The 24,781-nt window shown below is 40.1% G+C and overlaps 1 protein-coding gene across 1 annotated transcript in view; it reads right to left on the bottom strand.

Moving 5' to 3' along the window:
* Window positions 1–24,781, bottom strand: part of LOC139815150 (alpha-tubulin N-acetyltransferase) — a 136,659-nt gene that overhangs the window by 55,584 nt on the left and 56,294 nt on the right. The gene's annotated exons all lie outside the window — the stretch shown is intronic.

Here is a 24,781-nt window from a genome sequence, read left to right as displayed (position 1 = left end):
GCTCCGTTATTACAGGGATGACCAAACAATCCAACTCAGCCTTGTATGTTGTATTTTGAGATTCAATGCGAACTTTGGTTGAGCGCTCAATACTTGCAGTGTTGCGCATTATGCCATTAATAGCCGATGATTCCGCCTTGCATGGTAGCTGCAATCTTCTAACTAATTCTTCAATGACGAAATGCGACTGCGATCCGGGATCTAACAGTGCGCGACATGTTTGCTTCCTTCCTTGACCATCACGTACATACACCTGAGCGGTTGCTAAAATAACTTGAGAATGCGTTCCTTTATTTAAACGCTCCACCTTCGTTTGATTTGCTTCATCGTGCTCTCTGTTCTGAACACAATGCATAACTACAGCCTGCTCCGTTTCTTCCGACTTTTTCGGAGGCAAACCTTGCTTGTGAGAATCCTTTGCTGATGACTCCTCTCGCTCAATGTGTAATAATGTGTTATGAGATCTGGAACACTTGCGACATTTTGTAGATTTGCATTCTCTTGCATAATGACCGGACTTTAGACAATTAATACATAATTGTTTTTCTTTCACAGCTGTGAGTCGATCTTATATTGACAATTTCAAAAAATCTGAGCAATTAAACAAACAATGAGATTCTTTGCACATTTGACATATCTGAGATGTTGCTGCTAACGCTACTCGTTTATCAACTTTTTTATTTACATTACCCTTCGGAATTGTCTCCCGCCGACTAATATTACTATCTAACATCTCCATAGTGCGGCATCTCTCGTTGAGGAATTTAAGAAGTTCTTCCGTTGTAGGCATGTGATCTTGATCTTGCTGGCTGATCTCTTCTTCCCATGCTCGCTGGGATTGATAATCTAGTTTGCTTCTTGCCAGAAAAATGATGATTGTATCCCATTGATCTGTGGGTTGGCCTAAAACTTGCAAGGCCTTTAAATGCGTACGAAGGTGCATAACAAATTGCTTCAACGACACATGCTTGTCTTTTGTGACTGTAGGAAATTCTAATAATTTTGATAAATGACTATTTATAATTAACTTTTTATTTTCGTAATGACCTTTTAGTAGATCCCACGCTACAAGGTAATTTTCCGTCGACGTATTTAGTCCGCTTATGACCTGTAATGCCTCGTCCTTTAACGTGCTTCGGAGATATTGAAACTTCTGTACGTTTGACAACTTGCGATTTTCGTGAATCAGTGATTGGAAAGCGTCTTTGAATAGCATCCACTGATCATATTCGCTTGTAAAAATAGGCAATTGTAGTGTAGGCAACTTTATGTCAATATTACCTTGCAATCCGAATTCTCGTTGTTGTGCTTCCGGCACTGGCTGCGCCGCTATCTGAGCTGGTGTTATGATCGCGCGAGCTTCATCCACTGCCTTGTAGTATGCCCACTCGAATACTTCTCGCTCTCCCAATTCTTGTTGTGTAACTTGATCTAAGTCTTCTTCGTCGTCCGCCTTTGCGACTTCTATTTGCGTCTGCGTCTCGTTGAACGCTATCCATATTTCTTGCAGCTTTTCCAGCCGCGCTTGTGCTTGCTGGCGGGTTATTTCCTGCTCGGATGTTAGGAATGTATTTACTCTTGTTACCTGGCCTTTTAGTTGTGCGCGTGCGGCCTTCAATCTCTTCAACTCTGCCATGTTGCGGTTGTACGATCCCGCGTTGCGAGGTTATGCGACAGGTTATGCTATGATTCTGCTTGCGAATCTATCGATTGCTATCTTCAATCCGATTGTTTCCACCCGAGCCCCACGTTGGGCGCCAAAATGTTAACGAGGTACTGTAGGTATCTCTTGAATAAATTGCGAAGGTTTTGAAATCCAGAATGCTTTATTTCGGGCACGAGTGAAAATGTGCTGCTTGTACAATCGTGTGAACGAACCTGACCTAACGCAAGCGCTGGCGCCAAAATTACTAAGAAGTTGACTCGACTACTAACAGAGGACGCGCAGCCATAACGCTAACTAAGATAATATGTAGATAAATTTGAATTAGTCACTGAAACGCTTAAAACTGAAATGCAAAGTAATAAAAACAAAATAAACAACTTGGCTTTACCACTATTTTCACTGGTTCCTTGTAAAAAAAACCCCGAAAAAAGCTAAAAAAGTGCAAGTTTATACACTAGAATACTCCCTTAAATTACTCGCGTGTATGCTTGCGTTCGTGTGTCACGCACTCAAACTTTAGGGTATATTTATATTTATAAAATACGCGCGACCAATTCTATGTCTCAGCAAAATATCACTCTGGGCTGCTGAAGGCACTCGGATGATGTTTTTGAACGTTCTATTTGTTTATTTCGTTATTCCTTTTTTGTTAACGGTAATCTCCGTTTATCCATCGCAATGTGACTCGTTCGACAGCTTTTTAAATTTGTTAAAAAATAAGAAACATATTAAATATATTAGGACTTCCGTTTCCGGTTGGTTAGGTGTGAGACGACGTATTTTGTGTGTGAAAAGCGGAGTGCGAGTGTGAGAGGTAGAGTGAGAGAGAGAGTGTGACAAGCGAGGGGAGAGATCAGAGAGTGAGAGAGAGGGTGTGAGAGTGGAGGAAGCGCGAAGGGTTCAGAGAGAGAGAGAGCCCGTGGAGGCTGAGGAGAAACAAGAAGGTAGAAGTTAGAGAGGCAGACGTAGAAGGGGAAGAGTATAGAGCGCTAGAGTAAAAAGCTAAGGAATTCTGGGGAGTTCGGGAATAGCGTGGGGAAGCAGTTCGGCCATAGAGTAGGAGGATAGGAGATGGCACAGTTCGCGGATAAATTAGGGAAGAGAGATGCGGTAGTACGGGGAATATAGACGAGCTTTTCAAGAGGAAAAGGGATACAATGGAGAAGGAAGAAGGAGCGGTTGGGAAAAAAAGGGAGCGAGAACTTTTTTAAGAAAAGCAGGAATGTTGAGAGAACGCCACCAGGAAGGGAAGATGTGGATATGAAAGAGTTGCTGAGAAAATTAGGACAGGAGCTGAGGGAGGGGTTAAGGGGGGTGAGAGAGGAATTAAGAGAGGTGGCGAAGGGGCAGAGGGAGACAATGGTGGAAGAAGTAGAGAAGATAAGGAACGAGTTAAGGGCGAGAGAGGAGAAATGGAGCAGGAAGAGAAAGGAATTTAAGAACATAATAGAAGATTTGGAACAAAAATTGGAGGGGATGAAGATGGAGTTAAAGGAGGGAAGTCACGCTGGAGGAAATGGTGCAGAAGGATGCGGAGAAGGGAGAAGGGAGGAGAAGGGGGGTCTGTTTAGAAGGAGAGGATAGAAAGGCTGGAAAGGTATGAAGTGAAGGAGAGGGGAGAAAGAAAGAGAAACATTTTGATAAAAGGAGTAAAAGAGGATGCGGGAGGAATAAAGGAGGGAATAGAGGAGGTGATGAAAAAGATAGAAGTGGAGGTTAAGATAGAGAAAATTAGAAAAATAGATGCGGGAAAGAGAGAGAAGGGAGGTATGGTAGTGGTAAGAGTAGGAAATGAAGAAGAGAAGTTAAGAATAATGAGAAATAAGTGGAAATTGAGAGATGAAAGTACTTGGATAAAGGAAGATTTGACATGGGAAGAAAGGAGGATAAAATGGAGGGTGAATCAAATTGCATGGAAGGCAAAAGGAGAGGGTAAAAGGGTACGGATAGGGCAGGGAAAGGTATGGATAGAGGGGAAGTGGTGGGTGTGGGATGAGGTAAGAGATGTGCTCAGGGATAGTAGAGGGAAGTGTTGGGAGGCAGGGCAAGGGAAAGAGGAAGAAGGCAAGAGAGATAAAGAACAAAAGCAGGGGGAGTAGAAAAGGGAGAGGGAACGGGTAGGGTAAATGAAAGAAGAATAGAAAAAGAGAAGGAGAAGAGAGAGGAATTAGAGAAAAGTTTTGGAGAGGAAGAGGGGGAGGAGGAAGAGAGAGAAAAGAGAGAGAAGGGAAGGAAAATATACAAGGTGGCTTTTTGGAATGTGGCGGGGTTAACAAATAAAGATAAAGAGTTCTAGAAGGGGCTGGAGGAATGGAATGTAATGGTGTTATGTGAGACGTGGGTGGATGGAAAGAGATGGGAAAAGATAAAGGAAAGGCTGCCGAGAGGTTACGTATGGGAAGTGCAAAAAGCAGGAAGAAAGAATCGGAAGGAAAGGGCGGTAGAAGGAATGATAGTAGAGGTGAGGGTAGGGGTTAAAATGGAAAAAGGGAGGACAAAAAAAAGATAAAGAAGAGATGATATCGATAAAGGTAAGGTTAGGGGACGAGTGGTGGAGAATAGTAGAAGTGTATATAAATAAGGATATGGACAGGAAACTGTAAGAGCTAAAGGAATGGGTGGAGGAGATAGAGACGGGAGTGAGGGTGCTGATAGGGGGCGATTTTAACGCAAGGTTGGGGAAGAAGGGAGGTTTTGTAGAAGAGGGAGAGGAAGAGAAGGGGGAAGGGGAAAGAAGAACGAAAAATGGCAAGGTAAACGGGGAGGTAAGAAAGCTATGTAGGTTTTCGGAGGAGCATGGGTGGGCGATTTTTAACGGGGGAATTAGAGGAGGTGAGGAGAAAAAATGGACATATATAAGGGGAAGAGGGGAGTCGGTGATCGACTACGTGTTGGGGGACAGGAGGACAAAGGAGAAAATAGAAAGGGTAATGGTGGAAGCGAAGGTCGACTCAGACCACCAGCCAGTGACGGCGTAGAAGGGGTGGAGGACAGTTTGGGTAAAAAAAAGGGGGCGAAGAGAGGAAGTGGGAGAGGAGATTGGTCGGAGAAGGGTATAAAAAAATTTAAGGATTTGGTGGGGGATAAGCAATTTCAGGGAGTGGGAGTGGAAGAGAAGTGGCAGGGGTTGAAAGGGAAGATAGAGAAGGTATTAAGGAATGTGAATGGGAAGAAAAAGAAGAGCGGAGAGAAGGACTGAAGAATGTAAGGAAGGGAAAAAAAGGTTGGGCTCATGCTAAGGAAATGGAGAAGGGAAGAGGGGAATGGGGACAGTTATAGGGAGGAAAAACAGCAATACAAGAAGGTGTGTGAGGAAAAGAAAAGAAGGAAAGCGGAGAAATGGGAAGCGGAGGTAAAGGAGATTAGGACAGAGGGGCAGGTATGGAAGATGGTAAACAGGGAGAGGAAGAGGATGAACGAGGGAATTAATATGCAAGAATGGGATGGGTATTTTAAAGATTTGTTGGGACGAGTGAAAGGGAGGGTGAGGATGGGAGCAAGAAGAGAGGGAGAGTTGGAAGAGGAAGAGGAGGAAATAAAGAGAGAGGAGGTGTGGAAAGTGGTGGGAAAAGTTAGGGAGAGAAAAGTGATGGAAAGTGATGGAATTACAAATGAGGTATGGAAGTTTGGAGGGGAGGTGGTGAAGAAATAGTTGTGGGAAGTGTATAATAGAGTGTGGAAAAAAGAGGGTGGACCGGGAGATTGGAGGGAGGGAATTATAGTCCCCATAGGAAAGAAGGGGGAGGGGGAGAAAGTGGGGGACTACAGAGGGGTGACTTTACCACAAACGGCGTACAAGGTGTACTCTGCCGTTTTGGCGGAAAGGCTGAGGAAGGAGGTAGAAGGAAAGGGCTTGCTACCGCAGAGTCAGACAGGGTTCAGGAGAGGGGTAGGGACCACGAATAACATCTATGTGTTGAATTATTTAATAAATAGGTAAATAAATGGGAAGAAGGGGAAGATGGTGGTGTTTTTCGTAGACTTGAAGGCAGCTTTTGACTCGGTGGACAGGAGGATACTGGTGGAAGCGATGAGGAAAAGAGGGGTGAGGGAAGGCTTAGTGAGGAGATGTAAGGAGCTGTTGGAGGAGACGGTATGCATGGTGAGGATGGGAAAGGAACTGGGAGAGAGGTTCTGGACGAGAAGGAGACTTTGACATGGGTGCCCGTTAAGCCCGAGTCTGTTTACGTTGCTGTTGGCGGGTATTAATGACGAGATGAGAAGAGGGGATTGGGGTAGAATTAGGTTGAAAGAGAGGAAGTTATATACGTATGCGGACGATATAGCGATGTTGGCGGAGAGTGAAAAAGATATAAAGGGAATAGGGAAAATTAGAGGAGTATTTAGACAGAAGGGGACTGGTATTGAATAGTGGAAAAACAAAAGTAATGCGATGTAAAAAGGGGGAAAAGGTGGAAAAAGGTGAGCTGGAGATGGAAGGGTAGGGTAATTGAGAAGGTGAGGAAATTCTGTTATTTGGGTTATGTAATAAAATATAATGGGAGGCAGGACGAACACGTAAAAGAGAGGGTAAAGAGAGGAGCGGCGTTACTAGGACAGGTATGGGGGATTGGAAAGAGAACGTTTGGAGGGGATTGGAGCAGGAGACTATGGTTATATGGTTGGTGATAAGTTACGGAGTTGAAATATGGAAGTGGAGGAAAAGAAGGGAAATAGAGAGGTTACAGGAAAGGTATTTAAGGTGGGTATTGGGAGTGGAAAGGTGCACACCTGGGTATTTGATTAGGGAGGAGATCCAAAGGGAGAAACTAAGAGGAAGGGCAGTTATAAGAGCATGGGGGTATGAGAAAAAGCTGGAGGAGGGAAAAGGAGGGGAGCTGGCGAAAATGAAAAGTGCTGGAAGAAAATGAGGAAAAGGGCGAAAAGAGGGGAGAGTTTAAGGGGTTGGGAGGAAGAGAGAAAAAAAATGGCAGAGAGTAGGGGATGGAAGATAGAGGTGGAGGAGTTAAGGGAGGAAGGGAAGTGAAGAGGGGAAGACGTGTATGAAAGAGAAAGGCATAGGCAAAGAGAGGAGAGGTGGAAAGAGATAGGAGAAATAAAATTTAATAGGTGGTATGGCATGGTAAAGAGAGAGGGGGTCCCGGGGTATTTAAAAAAGAGCTGGGGGAAAAGTAGGTAGCAAAGAATGGCCAGGTATAGACTGGGGGGCGGTATGAGGAGAGGGAAATATTGGGTGGCAGAGAAAAAAAGAAAGTGCAGGGTATGTGGAGGTGGGGACGAGACGTGGGAACATGTGTGAGAGGAATGTGCGGAGGAAGGGAGATCGTGGCAGGAAATGGTTGGAGAGGTGTTGGGGAATGAGGGGGAAGGGGAGAGTTGGTTGAGGAGGTTAGAGGAGGTGAGGGGGGAAGAGGGAGATGGAGAGAGGAAGGGAAAAAAGGGAGGGGAAGGAAGAGAGAGTGAGTGAGAGAGAAGGCATGAGTAAGACGACATACAAATGTAAACGGAAACGGAAATCCATAGGTTAGGGAAATTGCGAGCGTGTGTGTGTGTGTGTACAGATAGGTAGAGTAAGTAGTTTGTAAGGACTAGTGTTAAAGTAGATTAAAAGTTTTTGTGTAAGTTTTGTAAAGGGTTGGGAACGTCCCTTCAGAACGCCTTGCAACCCTGAAGGGAGTCAATGAACGTATATATATTAAATATATTAACCCTTCTGTATACGTAGGTCTACGGAATTCGTGCCAAAACATCTGCTCGTAACTTGAGAACCAGTAAGCCTGTTTGTCTGACTCCCGCCTCTAAAAAAAGTAGGTGGGGAAAGGAACTCCAAGGACCCAAAGCTGTTTCGAAAAATAGACATATCGCTGAATGCAGAGCAAGTCAAATTTCGCACGGACGTCTCAGACCCAAGTATACACTCGACATAGTCTTATAAGTAACAATGTTGCAATTATTTATAATAAATGCTGTTTTTTGGTTAAAACAACGTCCCTTTAAAAGATTTTGACAAATAGTTGCTTCTCTAGTTTATTTATTCCCAAAAAATAGAATTTCGGACGGCGGCTGAAGCTCGGCAGACAAATTTTTTTCAACATATTCTACATCTTATATTACACTAGATTTTTTGCCCGCACTTGTCGCGGGCTCAAAATCTATTTCCCTCTCCCCAAACTCATTCATTAATTAGGAGCATTAATAGAACCCCATGAAACCCCCAATTTTCAACCTTATAGTAGCCATCCCCATAAAATTAGTAATCTTTTGATACTAGTTTCATCAAAATCATCAACAAAAAATTAGAAAAATTTAACACCGGTTTCGAGGAAATCAATCCGTTAATAAAAAATTATTCATTAATAAAAAAATTAAACTATTCCTCCAAAAATAAAAAAAATTTTGGCATTGGTTTTAAGAAAATTGGTCAATTAATACTTATTATTTCTCGAAATTTGAATAATTTCCAAACCGGTTTCCAAAAAATCGGTAACAAAAAATTATCCATAAAAAAAATTATCTATAAAAAAAATTCAGCTTGATATCTCAAAGTTTGCGGAAATTGGAGCAATCACGTACATTTTTTTTAAACAGAAATCGGAAACCCCTTTACTATTAGCAATTTTTCTAATTCTATTACATCCTTTAGTTTTTTCTACCCCTATCTATTATTATAAGTACCTGACGCCTGTCTGTCTGTCTGTTTGACCGCGAGAACTACTCATTCGTTAATAGACCGAATTTTAAAGAACTGTATATGAAGTATGGGTAGAATATTTCCCGGGGATTGCTATAAAATGTATAATTTTTTGTTACCGATTTTTTTGGGAATCGGTTACGAAATTTTTCGGGAATTAATTGACCAAATCTTAAAGAATTATATATGAAATAGGGGTAAGAAGAGCTAAAGAATGTAATAGAATTAGAAAATTTGCTAATAATAAAGGGGTTTCCAATTTTTGTTTAAAAAAATGTACGTGATTGCTCTAATTACCGCAAATTTTGAGATATCAAGCTAAATTCTTCTTTTATGGATAATTTTTCGTTACCGATTTCGTGAAAACCCGTTTATATATCATACTTCATACTATAATATAAAACCCGATTGTTTGTCTGTCTGTCCGCAAACTACTCATTCGTTAATGGACCGAATCTTAAAGAATTATATATGAAGTAGGGGTAGAATTTTTCGGGGATTGCCATAAAGTGTATAATTTTTTGTTACCGATTTTTTGGATTCTTTGAGATTCGGTTAATTATTTCCCGAGAAATTGGAAAAATTTCGAAACCGGTTCCCAAAAATATTGGTAACGAAAAATTATATACTTTATGGCACTCTCCGGGAAATTCTACCCCTACTTCATATACAATTTTTTAGGTGGAGGAGGTGGGTGGCCGCTCCGAAGTGAAGAAAGATTTCAAGGATGGAGTAAAGGAGCAAGAAGCAATGAAATAAGGAGAAAAAGAAGAGACGTATAAAGGAAGGATGGAGGAGGACGAGCACTTGGAGGAGGACCCGGAAGCGTGATAGAACCGTAGTAAGAAGGATGGAGCCGACAAGGAAAGTTTGAGGTTAAGTCGGAACGAGGCGGGAGCAGGAGAGAGGAAGAGAGAAAAGGGAGGAACAGCAAGTAGAGGGACCGGAAACGGCAAGAGGAAGAGGGAGCGGAGAGCATGCGCGAGGTATGGATGGCGCCACAAGGTGCGGAAGGCGCACAGAAGAGGAGGAGAGAGGGAGTGCCGAAGAGAGATTCGAGGTGGCGTGGTGTGCCGAAGTAGTGCTGAGACGGCGCGGGGTGGCGGCCCCTCCAAAAGAGTGGGTTGGCACCACTGCGGGGCGTCGAAGCGCGGCACGGCTCGTGCGGCGACGATTTGAGGCGACCGGTGGGGGACCGCCGGCCGCGGCGGTGGAAACGCGCTCTGGCGATCGACGAGAGGCGCCCGTGTGAGGTGCCGAGAAGAAATTTAAAGGGATGCTAAAGCTAAGGCCGAACTTCCTCGACGTCGGTAATGTCAACTCTGTCAACTAAAGCAAAGGCCGAACTGATATTGGAGACCTCGCGTGGTGACAACGCGAAACTCCGGTTTCAGTGTTACCAACTTATTTCAGGTTCTATGAAGTGGTGTATGTCCGTACACGTACACACACCACTGAATTGCTCACACGGACGCACGGTAGAGAGACATATGCTATAGACGCGGCAACGCCGCGCGGCGTTGCCGCGTCTATGGATTCTTTAGCAATACGGCCTGAACCTGAAAATGCTTTCTGGCCGTCCGTAGCAGAAGGCAGTAACGTATCAAACCTGATAAGCACCCGCTTTTTATAAATTACATATATTCTTATGCACAAATGTGCGTATATATATATATAATATGTATCTAATTATTATGTGTATGTTTATAATTGTCTGATGACAAATAATAACAGTAGCATAATTGAGAATGTGAATTAGTATACATAGTATGTATTGACGCGGGTACTTATTAGACTTGGCAATTTACTGCATCTCTTGCACCTCTAATAATTTTTTTCTTGTAATGTAAATGAATGATGTAAAACTCTTTCAAAGGATCTATCCATTCTTGATGGGGTAAAATAATAACTTTTATAACAAATGCAATAAATATTAAATTTATAGTATTGATTTATATAACTAATTTTATTCTGTCTTTATATAGAAAAATATACCTCAGTCTTAGCATCAGAGTAGAGGGTAACGGCAGCTGATGAACAGTATAGATAACAAAACTGAATAAAAATCTTAATTATTATAACATAATCCCAGTAAACCAGTTTGTAACTGTTATGTAACTTAGGGAGCACATGGAAAGAACAACTCTTCATTAGTACCTATACTTTACTCCTGTAAAAAAATTTTGCGATCTATAAAGCCGTTTCAAAGAACGAACTTTGACAGATATATGTCGTACAGATGCCTCGTTAGACAAGGACAGATATCTCTCGTATTATTCCTTTCTCTCCTATGTATGTAATTTGCATGCACCCATTTATTCCTCTTTCTCTCTCTCTCTTTCTCTCTCTTTCCATCCCTGTCCCTCTCTCTCTTAGTACACTGGGTAGCGTACACTTAGTATGGTAAAATCAGGATTTTTTGGAAGTGTGGTGTTAGGATTCTAGGGTATATTTGAAGAAAGAAAAACGGTAATGTTATTTAGGACAAGAAACTCTATTTATTATTTCGTTGATAAAATGTTGGGAAATATAAACGAAAATACATATATAAATGAAATATATTATGATATATTATTTTTTTATTGTTACTGTCGAAAGTAAATAATATTACATAAAACCAGTAATGCAATTCAACATAGATATACATACACACGCACACGCATACGCAATCGCACATACATATGCATACCAGAGAGAAACCTGAGAGCGGCCACCGGGATCATTCCGTTCCAGCGGACGTATACTGACGCGCCGCCTGAGAAAGTGGACGTCAACTACGTCGTTACGCTCGGTAACGGTACACACATGGTTCGTGTCCGTGCTATGGTTCGTGTCCGAACTACTCAGATGGAGGGGATATGCCAGTCGGCTGACTCGGCACTCGGCAAGCTTCGAGCGGGGAGAGAAGGGCAGACATACGATCTGCTGTCTCCTTCTCGCTTGAGCTGTGACGTAGCTGCTTAGCACGCGCCGGCTATGCCACGATGCCATGCATTTCGGGTATCGCTCCTCGCGTCTCGCCGAGTGCCGAGTCTCGAGTTGGCAAATCGACGATGCGCTATACGTTACACTTACGTTTATATTTACAAATTTTAATTTTTATATTTATAAATATATGTATATATATATATATATATATATATATGTGTCTGATTTCTGCTAGTGACATTCAGAAATGTCATCTAGTCATACGTTACATTTACGTTTATATTTACAAATCTTAATTTTTATATTTAAAAATAAATAAATAAATAAATATATGTATATATGTATATATATATATATTTGAAATTTATAAATATAAAAATTGAAATTATAATTAATTAAAAAAATATTTATAAACATAAAAATTAAAATTCGTAAATGTAATGTATAGAAATCCCCGTTCTGACAAATTTGCTTTTATATCAAAAAAAGGCTTACATTAAAAACCTTTACTTTAGCATAATAGTATTTAAATTTAATATTTAAATGCATAACAATAATTACATATTAACTATATCAAGAAAAAAAGTAGTTTATAATGTTCTTTTTACTCTTATTAAATTTAAATTAGCTATTAATGTTTATAAGCGGCCACGAGCAACAACAGAGAGATATTGAATTAAAATAAAAACAATTTCTTAAATAAACAATACACATGCTTAACGTTTTGACTGTACTTAGTCTTCTTCGGAACGGATTACTACGATAGAAAAAGATAAATATAAAAAAACATGATAATTAATGTTCAAGTTTACATACTAAAACATTAAACATTAGTCTAGACTAAAACATTAAACAATCATCTAATAATATAAACAAAGTAAACAATAATCTATGTAATAATCTAATTAAATCACAAATATAAAAACACCGGAATAATCGAATAAAACCATAACAAGATAAATTTATATTTATATTGAGAAGTGGTAAAATCTCTTCTGTCAGGAAGAGAATGTAAAGAATTATTAACGGAGGTATTCTGATTTAAAAGATCTTTAAAATATATATTTTTCAGGAACTTTTTATAGGGAAACGAAGAAAGTGAATAACGTTAAACTTTGCATGTTTTCTTCACCTTATTTTAAAAATTTATTTTTATTTTTTAAGTAACAAAAATGCTCTTTTTTTTGTTATATCCAGGTCACCATAAATGACAGACGATGTAAATAATTCTAGCTGTTTTAGGTATCTGAAACGCAAAAAGCTAAAATTTTCTTATTCAGAAGAAGTATATGTGGCTATAGTCTGAACTAGAACTAAACCAATATTTCCATTTTAGGTTCTAGGCGGCTTTTTTATCAAAAATATTATTAATCAATATTAAATAAACCATTTACGATCTGAGCTTAGATTTTATAGTAGCCTAATAATATTTTTTATATAATATATACTATATTTACATATTTTTCCAACTTTAATCAACTATAATACGCGCCGATTAACTTGTCAGACTTACAACACAGCTCCTATTGGATTAATAAAATCCCCTCACACCCCTCTAATTAAATCGATTTAAATAATAGTAAAGAATTTACTACTCCAACAGGAGCTGTGTTGTAAGTCTGACAAGTTAGTCAGCGCGCAATTTATTAAGATTGGAAAAAATATACGTGTAATTATACATAAAAAATATTATTAGGCTATTAAGATCCAAGCTCGGATCGTACACGGCTTACTTAATATTGATTGATTGTATAACGGTCACATAAAACGGTGTTATTTCTCTTATATTATTAAAAATCAGAATAATAAATTTATTTCGCCAGTGAATAGAATAATAATTAAAGCAGCTTAAATCGACAGGTATCAGAAACGTAAAAACCAAAAATTTTCTTATTCAGAATAAGTGATATGGGTTATCGTCTGAACTAGAATAAACATTTTCTTTTAATAAAATACTAATAAAATTTTGAAAAAAGTTATATTTTAAATAAAAAAACCGCTCAGAATGGAAATATTGATTTAATTCTAGTTCAGACGATAGCCACACTTCTCCTGCAGAATAAGAAAATTTTAGCTTTTTGCGTTTCAGATACCTAAAACAGCTAAAATTATTTACATCGTCTGTCATTTATAGTGACCAGGATATAACAAAAAAAGAGCATTTTTGTTACTTAAAAAATAAAAATAAAGAGCATCGGCAAGCCCCCTGCAAAAAATGCCCGTTTTCGGTACCTTGATTTTTGAAACTTTTTTTATGCCAAATGGTTACTTATGATGACCCAATAATCCCTGCAAAATTTTAAGAGGAGCATACGCCCCGTTTAAGAAATATAGGGGGTCAAAGTTGATCATTTCCAATCAAAAAATATAGCAGCTTCACATTTATACTCCAATAATAATGTCCAAAAAATTCAGCCGAAATGGTTCTTTTAAGATTTTTGGCTGCTGATTACAAATCTGAAGTCAGATTTTAAAAATTCAAAATGGCGGATTTAATATGGCGGACGAATTTTTCTTAAATTCATCGGATTCACTTGAAACTCGTTACTCGGGGGTTTTTGGGGTCGCTGATTACGAAATTGAAGTCAGTTTAGAGAAATTCAAAATGGCGGATCCAATATGGCGGACTGATTTTTTCAAAATTCATCGGATTTACTTGAAACTCGTTACTCGGGGGTTTTTGGGGTCGCTGATCACGAATCTAACGGTGAACTAACTTTTAACCAACACTAAATCTTCTTTGTCACTACATTAAATCTACATAGAACCTATTTTGTCCTACAATGGACCTATTTTTCCTTACATTGGACCTATATTCTACCTAGGAGCGGTGAGCATCGAGCGGACTGAGTCTCGTTTTAAACAGTTCGGCCTAGAGTTACGAAACCCTGAAAACAAAAGACGATCAGCAGATCATCATTTCATTAACATTCCATTGTGTTGAGGTGGCCGCCCTGGACGGTCTGCACGATAGCAGCGCTCGGAACGACAGCGCTCGAGACGGCAACGCATACGCCATCTAATTTCATTAGATCCGGTTCCGTTCTATTCGCCCTCAGAAAGAGAGAGAGAGACGTCCCGCGTGCACGCACTGGATTATGCATTACATCTTGCCTTCGTTGGTTGGATTATTACAACTTGCCTTTGCTGGCTGGATTGTCGATTACATCTTGCCTTTGCTGGCTGGATTATGCATTACATCTTGCCTTCGTTGGTTGGATTATTACAACTTGCCTTTGCTGGCTGGATTGTCGATTACATCTTGCCTTTGCTGGCTGGATTATGCATTACATCTTGCCTTCGTTGGTTGGATTATTACAACTTGCCTTTGCTGGCTGGATTGTCGATTACATCTTGCCTTTGCTGGCTGGATTATGCATTACATCTTGCCTTCGTTGGTTGGATTATTACAACTTGTCTTTGCTGGCTGGATTGTCGATTACATCTTGCCTTTGCTGGCTGGATTATGCATTACATCTTGCCTTCGTTGGTTGGATTATTACATCTTGCCTTTGTTGGATATATTGGATCCGCCATTTTGAATTTTTAAAATCTGACTTCAGATTCGTAATCAGCGACCCCCAAAACCCCCGAGTAACGAGTTTCAAGTGAATCCGATGAATTTAAGAAAAATCAGTCCGCCATATTGGATCCGCCATTTTGAATTTTTAAAATCTGACTTCAGATTCGCAATCAGCGACCCCCAAAACCCCCGAGTAACGAGTTTCAAGTGAATCCGATGAATTTAAGAAAAATCAGTCCGCCATATTGGATCCGCCATTTTGAATTTTTAAAATCTGACTTCAGATTCGTAATCAGCAGCCAAAAATCTTAAAAGAACCATTTCGGCTGAATTTTTTAGACATTATTATTGGAGTATAAATGTGAAGCTGCTATATTTTTTGATTGGAAATGGTCAACTTTGACCCCCTATATTTCTTAAACGGGGCGTATGCTCCTCTTAAAATTTTGCAGGGATTATTGGGTCATCATAAGTAACCATTTGGCATAAAAAAAGTTTCAAAAATCGAGGTACCGAAAACGGGCATATTTTGCCGATGCTCTTTTTAAAATAAAGTGAAGAAAACATGCAAAGTTTAACGTTATTCACTTTCTTTGTTTCCCTATAAAACATTCCTGAAAAATATATATTTTAATGATCTTTTAAATTAAAATATTTCCGTTAATAATTCTTTATACATTCTCTTCCTAACGTGTGTGTGAAGCTATCGTCTCATTTTGCAGAAACTCACAAATTATTGAGAGTTCTGGCTTCTTTCAAAAAACGCGTCAGTACAAACTGAGACGCTATGTTCACGCAGCGTCTCATTTTGTCCTACACAAGTTCCACCACTGTATCTCATCAGATTTTGCAAGATCTATAGTTCTATAACAGTTCTATAAAGAGTTCTGCCATATAAAAGCAAAAAAATTAATTATAAGGTACTAAAAAAAATTACAATGCATCGAGTATACCGGTTGAGACGCCAGTTGAAATCTCGGAGTTCCGGTTTATGTAAAATATTTTTCGAGTAGTTTTGAGCATATTGAAACATTTTCTAAAGAGTTCCGAGCGTTAGAATCTTTGTGTTATATTTAAAAAAATTAACCCTCAGTGTACGATCTGGGTTAGCGTAACCCGAGCGAATTTTGAAAGTAGCGGCGCCATTTCAAAGGAAGTGAATGGTGGGGGTCCGTACCGGGGGGGGGGGAATCTTTGAGGTAGCTACTATGTGAGCGCCAAAGGGCAGCGTCAGTCTACGCTTGGTACTCAAGTTATACGATTTTGAAAATTGTACCTTTTTTATAGATCGTACACTGAGGGTTAATATTAACCGAAAAGTAATCATGACAGAAGAAGATGAGACGCTGTGCGAAATCTCGGAGTTTTGGCTTATATAAAATATTTTTCGTATAGTTCTGAGCATACTAAAGCATTTTCTAAAGAGTTCCCGCCACTAGCTACGTTGTATATATATGTTTATTAACTTTAGCAAACACTAGCTACGTTGTATAATTTTTAAATAAACTAATACCGCTCGAAAATCAGGAATTTATCGAAAATAAGGTGAGGCGCTGGCCGTATTTTGGCAGTTCTGTGAGTTCTGCTATAATTCTCGTGTAGTTCTGAACGTGTTCTAACGTTGTCCCATTTTATTCTGGCAATAAGCATTATTTATTCATTTTTTAAATAATTCTTATCGCTCGAAAAAGACCCTATTCTCGATAAATTCCTGACCTTCGTGCGTTATTAATTTATTTAAAAATTATACAACATTGGCAATGCCCGGAACTTTTTAGAAATTGTTTTAGTATGCTTAGAACTGTACGAAAAATATTTTATATAAGCCAGAACTCCGAGATTTTCTACAGCGTCTCACCCACATACCCGTAAATGCGTCTTTCTTGGGCGATAAAAATTATTTAAAATATGAATAAATAATGCTTATCGTCAGAACTCTTTAGAAATAAACGTTAGAACACGTTCAGAACTATACGAGAATTATAATAGAACTCACTGTTACCCATGTGTATTGTTTATTTAAGAAAGTGTTTTTATTTTTATCCAATTATCCTTCTGTTGTTGCTCGTAATTTGGCCGCTTGAACATGCATAGGTAAAATAAATTTAATAAGAGTGCAAGAAACATTATAAATTACCATTTTTTTCTCAATATAGTTAATAATATAATTATTGGTATGCATTTAAATATTAAATTTAAAATTTATTATGCAAAGTAAAGGTTTTTAATGTAACACTTTTTTAAATAGAAAAGCATAGAACAGTGATTTCTATACATTACATTTACGAATTTTAGTTTTTATGTTTATAAATATTGATTTAATTAATTATATTTGCAATCTTTATATATTTATAAATTTCAAATATATATACATATATATATATATATATTTTATTTAATTATAAATAAAAAATTAAAATTTGTATACAAGCAAATGTAACGTATAGAGCGGGTATAGCGTATCGTCGATTTGTCAACTCGAGACTCGGCACTCGGCGAGACACGAGACGCGATACCCGAAATGCGTGGCATCGTGGTATAGCCGGCAAGCCGGCCCGTGCAAAGCGGCAACGTCACAGCTCAAGAGAGACAGCAGATTGTATGTCTGCCCTTCTCTCCCCGCTCGAAGCTTGCCGAGGGCCTATTAGCGTACACGGACAGAGAGGAAAGGCTTGCGCGACCAGCATATCCCCTCCATCTGAGTAGTTCGGACACGAACCATAGCATGGATACGAACCCATGTATCGTTACCCGAGTCCTCTCTGATCGTTACCGAGCGTAACGCCGTAGTTGACGTCCACTTTCTCAGAGGGCAGATTAGGACAGACGTCCCCCGAAGCCGGATGGCCGCTCTCAGGTTTCTCTCTGTGCATACGCACATACATATTATTTTTATTATTTTTTCTGTGGGCCCCAGGCCCCGTCCACGATGACGATATCACGGACATGGGACCATGCTCCAGGATCATGCTCCGATTACTTTGTACTAACAATAAGAATAATTCTGCATACTTTTTTTATTTTGTGCCTTTATATCATATGTATTTTTCAAGCATATAATAGCAACCTCGCAAAAGATGTCTTTTTTTATTTCAATTTCTGTTTCAAAAAGAATGTTTTTTTTTTATATATATTTGCTTGTCATAGTGATTGAGATACGCGAGAACGCGCATAACGTGCAGTTTACGCCGAAGTGGCTGTTCGCGAGCGATATGTTTCGTCGACGAATGATTAGCTAATTATGATTGTATACAGAATACTGGATATTTGCGTAAAGTATCGTTGCCTCGCGAATAAAGTCGAAGGACCGTCGAAAAGAGGAAGCTCGCGGTGCTTTCATTTCCCTTCCGAGTGCGCTTCAATCTTTTATCCGTTTTCGCCCTCGTCTTCGTTTCCATTGCCAGTATGCGACAGCCGTTACTGCACTCCATGAAGGGTATCATTGCATGATTTGTCGAATAATACATATAAGCAAAAGAGATGTCTTTCCTTGTGCTTAGAAATCCAAAAAGATTATTTCGAGAATCATAAAGAAATTGTATTCTGTTACTGTCTAATCGTTTTTATACATTTATAAGTTTACAAGTATACATAGGACTTGAAAAGAAAGGAAAAAGGTAATCGTCGCGTTTTTTTTTTCACAGAGACGGGCAAACGTGAAACTGTGTGTTATTCACGTTGCCCGACTAAATCAAACTCGGATGCTACAAGTATCTAGTGTTTATCCAGCGGGACTTTTAGGATGCCGCGAATGTTGATATCAAGAATAATTATGATATATCTTACTTAGTGGAGTACGTACATCTTTTCGGAAACGAAGACGATGACGACGATGACGATCAAACGAACGCTTCCGTTCTTGTCCCAAAATTGTTTTCGTTTTCTCTTGTAGCGAACGTTTCGAGGAATTTGCTTACGACGGTTCGTTAGCATATGTCTCGCGATAATTAACAATTATAAGGAGCCGTCATATTTTCCACAACGCGTTAGGAAAAAAATTAAATGGTTTCTAAATATGTATTCAGAGAATGTTGATTCATCATATTATTCTTTCAAACTTGCTTTCCTCCTTTTGAAAATTTACACCAAGAGAAACTTTTGTTACATATTACTTTATATTGATTTTTTTTAACATATCTATTTCTTAAAAAGGAAACGAAAACCGTAGAAGAAAATTATTAAACTTATCTTTATCGTGTTGGGAATTCATTCAATTTTATCGCTACGTGTCTCAACTTCTCTTGTTCAAAACAAAAAACTAATTTATAGCTTTTGATTTTACATATAATTGCTAAATTTCAGTTTTGTCACATGCGATTTGTGCGAGCTTATTTCGTGGAGCAAATATATTTTGTTGCGTTTTCGAGAAAGTGTTTATCCGATCATTAGCGAAGCGACGCGATGCATTTATATTCGATCACGAGGGACTATGCGCAAATTTTTGCATTGTTTGCGGATTTTATAACTTTATTGACGAATATAAGATCTAAGATCTTTCGCATAATTGATTTACGATTAAACTCGCGCTTTATTGAGGCTCAGATGTACACCCGTCTGTATCACGTCAATAAAAATCTGGCAGCAAAACGTGTATATGAATTCATTCGTTTAGCAAAGGATGCGCGTTGACCTTAGAAGTGCACGTTGGAATTTCATCCGGAGGGAAAAAAACTTTGTCGCGTTTTTTTAATATTTCTGATTCTCAAAATAAATTCTTCGTGTATATTTTTTCGTGCTCATAATATTATTTGATACGCGCCCCCATACGCGCCCCCATACGCGCCCCCGTACGCGCCGCCATACGCGCCCCCATACGCGCCGCCGTCGGCGTCAAAATGGCCTTATATATAACTCATATAGACTCATTATATAAACTATAATAAATAGAGTTTCTTGTCCTAAATTACATTACCGTTTTTCTTTCTTCAAATATACCCTAGAATCCTAACACCACTCTTCCAGAAAATCCTGATTTTACCATACTAAGAGTAGCTACCCAGTGTACTTGTAAGAGAAAGAGAGAGAAAGGGACAGGGATGAGAGAGGGGGAGAGAAAGAGAGAGAGGAATAAATGGGTGCATGCAAATTACATACATAGGAGAGAAAGGAATAATACGAGAGATATATGTCCTTGTCTAACGAGGCATCTGTACGACATATCTCTCAAAGCTCGTTCTTTGAAACGGCTTCATAGATCGCAAAATCCTTTTACAGGAGTAAAGTTTAGGTACTAATAAAGGGTGGGATTGTAAAATAATTAGTAATAATTGAAAAAAATGTAAAAATGCCTAACGAGATATCTGTACCACATGGGCCCGCTTCTCTAACGAGAAACGTATGAGCAAATACTGCTCTAACAGTGTAACGATGCACCCCTTATGACAAAGCATCGTCCCCGGCTACCACCCTCCGGGAGCCGCCCGACCGATTCCCCGTCGGGCGAGCACAGGGCGCGGTGCGCCCACATCTTTTTAAGTACTTGAAACGCACCGTGTGCGCGGGAAATCCGCCGCACCGGTGCCCTCCCGCACGACGCCGACGAGCGCCGAAGCGAGCCGATCCCCGCCGAAGCGAGCACGCGGGATCGCGCCGCTCCCACCACCGCACCGTCGCCTGACGATCGGCCTCCCTCCTGCCACGCTCACCGCGACGCGCGGTATAAAAAGCCGGCGCGCTCGACGAGGAAGACACTTCGTCTTCATCTCGGCTCTCCTGACGAAGCTACCTCCCGATACCATCCGAATCCTAGGGCAACACGTACAACGAGGTCCAGAGTTCTGGTTCTCGACTGAGGGTTCTCAGAGTGTTCCCGAACTCCCTGATTGCCCCGACGATCACGGTACCGCGGGGTCGAGCGTGCTCGGCCTCGCCGCGAGAGTTCTCACAACCGTGATCCCGGGATTCTGCCATCCTCTGGTACAACCTACCGCGCTCGCTTACCCGTGCATCGCATACAGCGTTCTGATAGCTGAGCCGCGTCCCGCGTGTAATATACCGCGCTCCGTATGTCACGTCCCGCGTTCCGTATGTAATATACCGCGCTCCGTATGTCACGTCCCGCGTTCCGTTATCAGCGTATATCTTTCTTGTATGTACTCAATATATGTATCAATCACTATGTAATATACCGCGTTCCATTAGCGTCTACTCGTAGCCGCGTTCCGTATGTAATCTACCGCGTTCCGCCTTATCGTAGCCCTGTATACCGCAACGAACTCCGTTCTGTAAAATACCGCGCTGCGTTATCCCTCCCTTGCGTACCGCACCTCGAGGCGAAGACTCGAGTCCCGAGATTTCGTATACCGCGTCGCGTACACCGGCACTACCGACCACGGTAATTTCCCGCGTTCAGTTCGTGTGTAATACCGAATCCCGAGTATTGTATATGATAGTTTATAGTATAGTTTTGAATATTCGAATAAAGTGCATATTCACATGGCAAATTGATTACTGTTTCTGGGCCTGTCATCGAACTCCCGATCCCGTAAACTCGTCCGCGTTCGATAAAGTCAGGCCGTTACAACAGAAAGGCTGCTGATTGGCTATCGCACAGTTTTTAGCCAATAAGCTTGCAGCTTTTCTGTTAGAGCAGAGTTTACGCATACGTTTGTAGATAGAGAATCGGGCCCCTATCTGTCAAAGCTCGTTCTTTGAAACAGCTTCATAGATCGCAAAATCCTTTTACAGGAGTAAAGTTTAGGTACTAATGAAGGGTGGGATTGTAAAATAATTAGTAATAATTGAAAAAAATGTAAAAATGTCTAACGCGATATCTGTACCACATATCTTTCAAAGCTCGTTCTTTGAAACGGCTTCATAGATCGCAAAATCCTTTTACAGGAGTAAAGTTTAGGTACTAATAAAGGGTGGGATTGTAAAATAATTAATAATAATTGAAAAAAATGTAAAAATGCCTAACGCGATATCTGTACCACATATCTTTCAAAGCTCGTTCTTTGAAACGGCTTCATAGATCGCAAAATCCTTTTACAGGAGTAAAGTTTAGGTACTAATGAAGGGTGGGATTGTAAAATAATTAGTAATAATTGAAAAAAATGTAAAAATGTCTAACGCGATATCTGTACCACATATCTTTCAAAGCTTTGTACTTTGAAACGGCTTCATAGATCGCAAAATCCTTTTACAGGAGTAAAGTTTAGGTACTAATAAAGGGTGGGATTGTAAAATAATTAATAATAATTGAAAAAAATGTAAAAATGCCTAACGCGATATCTGTACCACATATCTTTCAAAGCTCGTTCTTTGAAACGGCTTCATAGATCGCAAAATCCTTTTACAGGAGTAAAGTTTAGGTACTAATGAAGGGTGGGATTGTAAAATAATTAGTAATAATTGAAAAAAATGTAAAAATGTCTAACGCGATATCTGTACCACATATCTTTCAAAGCTCCGTACTTTGAAACGGCTTCATAGATCGCAAAATCCTTTTACAGGAGTAAAGTTTAGGTACTAATGAAGGGTGGGATTGTAAAATAATTAGTAATAATTGAAAAAAAATGTAAAAATGCCTAACGAGATATATGTATCATATATCTGTCCTGGTTCGATTGCTGTGTAGGAACCAGACAATGTAACCAACCCCGAAACTGCCCACAACTGCGTGCGCCATCGCGCCATCTCTCGCAAGATCCGTGAACTACTGCTGTGACATAATTGCTGCTCTGCGTGAATATTTTTGTGAAAAATATACACGATCGTTTCAAAGCTCTCATTTTTATTCCAGGCTTTCAATCTCAATTTCAAAGGTACGTTATTGTTTGTGCACGTCTTCTGAAGGGTGGGAAAGTTTAATTTCGTACATATTACGTATACAACTGCTTATATCAGAAAATAAGGTTATGAGGTGACAGCATTTAAAAATTTTTTTTAATTATTACTAATTATTTGACAATCCCACCCTTCATTAGTACCTCTACTTTACTCCTGTAAAAGGATTTTGCGATCTGTAAAACCGTTTCAAAATGAGAGCTTTGAAATGAATTGTCGGTAATTTGGACGGCTTTAGCATCCCCTTAAGAACGCATGGTGCGGCTTGATATCCAAAAAGCGTGAGAGCAACAGGTGAGGATAGCACGAGGTCTTTGAAGGGATACAGGAATAGAGAATGCGAAGAAGGAAAGGAGCTGAGGGCTACTCAGAAGAGCGTAAGTGGCAAAAGTAAATTAGAAGCGTAAGATAGAGAGAGGACGGAGAATGGCAATGAGGAAGGCAGAGGCACACACAAACGAGTAGATAGGTTAAGTTGGCGGTAAAGAGAGGTGAAGAGGCGGACAAGTGCAGCGTACTAATATAAAGCTCTGTTTAATATAGCGACAAAGGAGAAGATGTCGGGAACAAGACACAGGTCGGAGGAGGCTGAGCGGGCGGAGGAAATCGTGAGGGAATTAAGAGAGATAGGACTAGGAATTATGGAGGAATGTAGACGAGAGGGAACGGAAATCAGGAATGAAATGAAGAAGATAAGGGAACAGCTAGAAAGGATCGAGAAGAGGCAGATCGAAATGATCCAGATCAAGGAGAGCGAACAGAAGGAGAGAGAGACAGAGGAGGTAGAGAAGAGTAGAAGAAGAATAACGATGAAGGAGGAGGCAAAAGAGAGAGAAGAGAGCAATGAAGAAAGATGGAGTGAAAAAGATTGGGGAAAAGACTGGTGGGAGGAAGCGGCAAGCGAGGAGGAAAGGAGAAGTGAAGGGAGGAAAAACGCAAGCAAGAAAGAAGACGAAAAATGCAGTGAAAAAAGCGAGGTTAGGAAAGTTGAAAACGGGACTGACGAAAGAGACAAGGAAAAAGGACACACTGCAGAAAGGAACAGGGTGTGGCGAATGACGGAAGAGAGAGAGGAAGAAGTAAGAAGGAGAAGAGAATAAAAGAAAAGAGAGGCGGCGCGAGAAGAAGAAAGAGAGAAAAGGGAAAGAGCCGAGAAGAAGGAAAGAAGCCTCGGGCCGGATGACCAGTCATTGCGATAGTAATCCTGCTCAGTACGAGAGGAACCGCAAGTTCGGACATTTGGTTCACGCACTCGGTCGAGCGGCCGGTGGTGCAAAGCTACCATCCGTGGGATTATGCCTGAACGCCTCTAAGGCCGTATCCTCTCTAGTCAAAGGTGGCAATGATATCTCTAGGAGTCTCCTCATATGGAGAAGAGTGACAGGAGAAGGGCCAAAGGAAAAAAGAAAGTTTATGGAAACAATAATGGAAAGTGTGCTGGGGAGAATAGTTCCAATAAGAAGAGTCAGGGAGGCGGCGGGCACGGACTGGAAGGGAACAATTTTTATGGTACTTGAAGAGGTAGACGACAAGGAAGAATTAATTAGAAGGAACGACGAGATCTGGAGAAGATGGGAAGTAGGAGTCGATGAGCTCCTTACGATGGAGGAGAGAGTCTACAGACACAAGTTGGTCAAAAAAGCAAGGGAGGAAAGGCAGAAAGGAAGGTCAGTGATCCTAACGAATAGGAGGCTCTGGATAGATGCGAAGGAAGTGAAATGGGATGAGGAGAGAGGTACATAGCAGAGAATCTGAAGACCTTTTTGACGAAGAATACTGACACGATGGAAGGAACAAAGAAAACGCGAGCAGGAGGAAAGGGAAGGAAAAGAAACAAAGAGAACACCTAGAGGAAGTACAGACAGAGAAAGTTTGTATTAGTAATGGAACTGCAAGTGTATACCAGGAATGTAACAATGTATGGGTGTGCGTGCGTGAATGACAATTAAGTAATTGAGGGCTAGAGGTTAACACACGGCAAAGGTGCTGATGAAATGGTCTATACTTGAATTAAAAATATAATACAGAAACAGGCAAAAGCAAAGAAGGTTATTGCCATAGGACAGCGTAGCTATGTGGGGTGCGTGAGAGAGAGAAAGAGAGAGAGTGTGTGCGTGTGTGCGAAGATGAGTGAAGGAGAAAAAGAGTGAGAGGTAAAACGGAAGAAATTTGAAGGAGAATAAAGTAAACCTATATAATAGCAGAGTAGCAAGTGCATATTATG

This window comes from Temnothorax longispinosus, chromosome 6 (genome assembly GCF_030848805.1).
Source record: "Temnothorax longispinosus isolate EJ_2023e chromosome 6, Tlon_JGU_v1, whole genome shotgun sequence".
NCBI classification, from domain to species: Eukaryota; Metazoa; Arthropoda; class Insecta; order Hymenoptera; family Formicidae; genus Temnothorax; species Temnothorax longispinosus.
The sequence above is the reverse complement of the archived record's forward strand: the minus strand, read 5'-3'. Positions and strand labels throughout refer to the sequence as shown.